Genomic DNA, 5499 nt, shown 5'->3' with positions numbered 1-5499 from the left:
CGGTGTACGCTCCAGAATGTTGAATGGAAGCTTGCAAATAGCGTACATTGTATTATACAGGTATCTGATGTCAGTTTGTGGGATGGAGTTGCATCCCTGTCACACTTGGTCGGTCGATAGAAGGACGATTAAAGTTGTTTGTAGATGACACTGGATTTGCCATCCGATGATGTCCCCTATGCGCTAGAGTGGAGGCAGATGTGGTGATTGAACAGGCCAAGGAGATATGTCGACAAGTTGTAGAGTATCTAGGGCTACAACAGCACCACGTTGACAGGCTTTATTCTGTTGGAAAACCATACAGTTGTAGATCCAATGTGTCAAGCACGGAGATAGGTTGGCCGCAGGCCCTAAGCTGGCCTCCTCCTAATCATTACACAGAATCATTGGTACCAAGGAAGAACCGGCCTTCATCAGAAAACACAACAGATCTGCAGCCATCCTCCAATGAGCTATCGCTTGCCACCACTGAATTCACAAATGACGGTGGTTTGGGTTGAGTGGAATGCATGCTACACGACTTCTGTCTAGGGTTTCGACCTTCTAGCGAGCGTACATTCTCATGAGCACCGCAGCTAATCATGTACAGTGGTTACGTGCCTGCCAAGTCTTCCATTAGTATCGCAGAAGCAACACCCAGCTTCTTGTAGCCCTGTTACACGACCTCGTTCAAACTCAGTGAGGAGTTAATAATCTTTGTAGCTTCAATCGTGGGCAACGGTCTTGCCTCAGTGGATATACCGGTTCCCGTCAGATCACCGACGTTAAGAGCTGTCGGGCATGGCCGGCACTTAGGTGGGTGACCACCCGGGCCGCCATGCGCTGTTGCCATTTTTCGGCGTGCACTCAGCCTCAGCCAATTGAGGAGCTACTCGACCGAATAGTAGTGGCTCCGGTCAATGAAAACCATCATAACGACCGGGAGAGCGATGTGCTCACCCCACACGCCTCCTATCCGCATCCTCGGCTAAGGATGACACGGCGGTCGGATGGACCCGATGGGCCACTGTGGCCTGAAGACGGAGTGCTTAGCTTCAATCGTGTTCTTGACTGATATCATCTCACGATGTCCAATCTCAAAGGTAACCAACGCTCACGACCGTTACGGCTTATATTTAAAGCAAATATAATTTGCAGCCTCATTGTGGCGATGGTGCGAAATTTGAATTGACATCATCTTTCCGTTGTAGAAACACGCGTACCAACTTTCGTTTATGTTGCACAACCCTTCCTTGCTGTTGCGATTTTCTTTCTGTCAGTGTAGTTTCATAATCATGTATCGAAGCAAAGTTGATCCCGACACCTAAAGCAATACATAACTAATTTGTCTGGAACCCTCAGGTCGCGGGTCCTACTCGTCCTTCTCAGGTTTTTAACACGTTTTCATTAGGTTGTTTCTTGTCTATGGTTCGGTACAGGTTTTACAGTTGATTTTAAACTATCTTCCCGACGAGCTAGAGACTTGAAACTTAACAATGCTCAGTACTTGATGACAATGCAATATTAACCAACTTTCGTGTCTGATCTGTGGAGAAGGGTATTTTGTGTATCACTGCGGCTTCCCCTGTTCCTGTTCCACTTGTGAATGTTTCGTGGCAAGAAATATACCACATCTTTCTTTTGTAACGAAATATTTGTATAATTTAAAACGAAAAAATGGGGCGAATGCAATATGTAAGTGATGCATGAATAGTTCACATCCTTACTATTACCTATTGCACGCGCCTCACGTGTTTCGTTTTAAATGCTACAGGTATTTACATAACCGGTAAAAATTCACAAACAGGAACATACAATATAATCTGTATACGGTTGGGAATCTGTATGGGCTAGGAGAAACCTATTTTACTATAATGATTTCTAATGAAATAATTATTTTGTGCATTAACATATTTAAGACAGTAGTATAATTGTATACTGATACTATTGATGAAACACAATCCTTCTTAAATTATATTTTGGGATCCCACGTTTTCAAGTTTGTAGTGGCGAAACCAGATTAATTCACCAACCCATATTTTTCTACCATGAATTATGGATCGCTAGCAACGTACCACCATACTGGGATAGTACAATGCATCTACCCCTAAGATCCAAAAATAAAAGTAAGCGAAAGGAAACCTGTACTCATTAAAATGATAAAAAGTCTGTTATAAATGATCGCTTCTACTTATTAAAATTTTACATGGATCAAGAAGGAAAGGAAAATAAAGAGTATTTCGAAAAGGGGATTCAAGTTCACTCAGAGACAATAAAACCTTTAAGGTTTTCCGATGACACTGCGAGTCTGTTAAATACGTCAAAAGCGACTTGGAAGATAAGTTGAACGGAAAAGTGTCTGTAAAAGCGGTTACAATGTAATCATCAAATAAAGTGAAACAAGAGTAATGCAGTGTTGTTAAGTAATGATGTAGTAATCAGGATAGGAAAAGTGACTACAAAAGTTATGTAAGAGTTTTGCCGTTTGAATACCAAAATAAATGACGACGGCCTAATTACAGAGGGAATAACATGCAGACCTGTAATAGCATTAAAAATGACCCAGAAAAATAGGAATTAGCTTACATCTGATAAAAATTACATGTTAAGAATTCTTTGCTGAAAGTGCTTGTCCTTATACGGAAATGGAAATTGGACGATAAGCGGCATAGACAAGAACAGAATACGAGCTTCTGAAATGTGGTGTTACAGAGTATGCTCAAGACTAGCTGAGTAGATTGGGCAACTCATGACGAGGTATGGAACATGATTAATGACAGAGAAACCAAGGCATCGGATTGTTGCAGATGTCGCAGCGCTCATGTATTGCCCGGCATTATCATGCTGAAGAAGACGGTGCTGCATGTCTGGACAAATTACTCGAACTCGAAACGCAATTACAGCACGCTGTTTCTCATGCGCTAACGTAGTATTTATACACCGCCATGTAACACGCTGTAATGCGGAGGCATCTAGCGATAGATGGGTCCAAATTTGTGGATATGAAGAATAGATACATAGAAAATTAATAACATTCGTGCTGTTTACAAAGCCTGTAGACTTCTCACATAAAAATATTCGGAAGCATGAGGGGACAGTAGGGTAAAACCGGATATCGTAGATTTTAATACGTGTAGATTATTTTCAGCTATCAGTAAATTTGCAAGTCAAGTTTATTCATATCTCTTATATATTCAACAACACGACACTAACCAAGTTTCAGCTAAAAACAAAACAACTGCAGCATGAAAAATAATAAACCTATTAAGTATTAAAAAAAAAACAGTTTGGCCCCGTCCATGGGGTAAACGCGATCCCCATTTCAAAGAATACAAAAACTTGAAAACAAGAAAGAAGTCCTATTTTACTGCAAAAAAAGGGCAAAAATATATTGAAATACTTACATTACTACCCGCAGAGACGGTTATCTTTTTAGAGTGACAAAGTTGGTTGAAGAATTCAGGACATTTCGCTGATATAGGAAAAGTGTTCAATAACTTGTCCTAATAAGAAACCGGAAACAGTCTATTGAGAACAGAAATCACATGGGAAGTGGTTTTCTTCTTCCTCAGCACTGTAACACTGTTGAAGAGCCCAGAAATGAGCAGTAAGATGGCAGCACATTCCTCCTTTGATATCGATTTTAACTCAGCCCATTACAAAATATGCATGATTTGTCTGAATCTTCTTCGCTGGGTAAGGATCTTCTTGTTTCAATATTTTTGAGCTAGTCTTGCTTCCCCAACTGTCGTTTTCTGTTTCTTCACTTTTTGTTTCTTCTTCTTAAAAAGCTTTCGTTTTGTGTTTTTCTGTTCTTCTTCATCTTTTCTGGCTTTCTCTTCAGCTTTTAAATCATTTTTGCATCGTGATGAAGTCAGTATTACTGCTTTGCTCTTTCTCCTGTCGATGATTTTCTTTGCACTTTCTACAACGTAACCTTTTTGAGGCGGCGTTAGAAGATTTTTCGCAAAACAGTTTTTGGCCCACCTGATATTTCAGATTTTTCCCCACAGGGCAAGGCTCAATAAAACATGACGCTGGAAAGTTAGCATTCACACGAAGGCTATTCGGAAAGTGAGGTCCGATCTCTCGCGAATTGGAAACAACAGTGAAATTCAAAAATATTTTATTTGCTATACCTCCCAGCTACATCACTACGTAGTCGTCGTTCGGCTTTGACATTTGTCGTAGCGTTGTACCAACTGTCCAATGGCCTCGTCATTGGAGGCAGCCGCGTGTGCTTTCCACCACTTCTCTAAGCTGCAGTTCGTTGTCTGTGCCATATGTTGTCTTTATAGCCAGCGGTGCGTGGGTAAGTCCGGGCAGCGTGATGAAACACTTCTCGTCAAAAATACCGCAAAAGCGTCGTCTTTGCCCCTGCCGTGTGCGGCTGAGAGTTGTCGTGAGGAAGAAAATACATGGCACGCAGGTTACGCGGGTTGCTTGAAATCAGGCGAAACCTCGCGGCTGGCACCCATACTTAGTGGGAGACATCATTATTCTAGGCATCAGCTCACTGTGTGCGCAGAACTGAAAACACTGACGTGACGCGATCGACAGGCATACTAGAGATGCCGCCCGACACCTCTACGCAAAGCTTCATCGGATTTTCACTGTCGTTCCTATTTCGCGACCGATCGGGCCTTACTTATCGCATAGCCCTAGTACAAACATTGAAATACACTCTGCCTTTTATCAGGTTATGTTTCCCTTCAAGACACTGCTGCAAGAAGCATTGGAGAAAAGTTGAACAAAAGCTCTAAAAATGTCTAGGACGACAGCTAATAGTGGTTGTTTACAACTCTAAGAATGAAAGTTGCTAGTAGTTCTAATGGCAACACTAGTCACGGAAATCTGAAGCTACCCTCTTTGACCCGCATACCCAGTTTTACCCTACTTTCACCTACTTCTCGTTGCACCCCCCTAAGAATCAGTTGTCATTCAAATCGCGTGTGCACGCGAAAAGCAAGCCCCTTTGAGGTAGACTTCGCTGTGGTAGCGAGCTATAGGGGACGTGCCAGTCCCGTGGGTAGCTCCCCAGTGCGTGCAGTCGGCGGGGACCATCCAGCTGTGCGGCAGAGGCCGATGAGCGGGCAAGACGGATTGCCAGGCGTCACATAAATAAAACATGTGAGCCCGGCCGCCAGCCTTCTCCTGCGGGACGCCGCCTCCAGCTGTTTTGCCGACACTGTCGTGGAAGACGGCGAAGGCCGCCCCGGCCATTTGTTGTGTTTTCGTCGTGGGCCGTAAACCTTGACCAGCCGCACTGGGGAATTGCTTGGCTGCCGCTATCATGGGCGGCCATCTCTCAAAGCGCCCGCCGCTGCCGCCGGCAAGAAATGGGCCGGCCCGGAGACAGCCGCTCCGAAATGTCCAGAAGCCGGCGCGACAGCACAGTCCCCGGCTCTTATCTGTAAGGATCCACCAGCAGTCAGCCTCGAGAAGCAGAAGCCGTCTGGCTCCACCGCTCGGGGCCAAACTTCAGACTGAGGGCGTGCCACATCAGCACTTCTCTAAAGT

The 5499-nt window shown here is 44.0% G+C and overlaps 1 pseudogene; it reads left to right on the top strand.

Moving 5' to 3' along the window:
• The first annotated feature begins 713 nt into the window (after window positions 1-713).
• Window positions 714-831, top strand: LOC124555828 (annotated as a pseudogene).
• The last annotated feature ends 4668 nt before the right edge of the window (window positions 832-5499 follow it).

This window comes from Schistocerca americana, chromosome 1, assembly GCF_021461395.2.
Source record: "Schistocerca americana isolate TAMUIC-IGC-003095 chromosome 1, iqSchAmer2.1, whole genome shotgun sequence".
NCBI classification, from domain to species: Eukaryota; Metazoa; Arthropoda; class Insecta; order Orthoptera; family Acrididae; genus Schistocerca; species Schistocerca americana.
The sequence above is the reverse complement of the archived record's forward strand: the minus strand, read 5'-3'. Positions and strand labels throughout refer to the sequence as shown.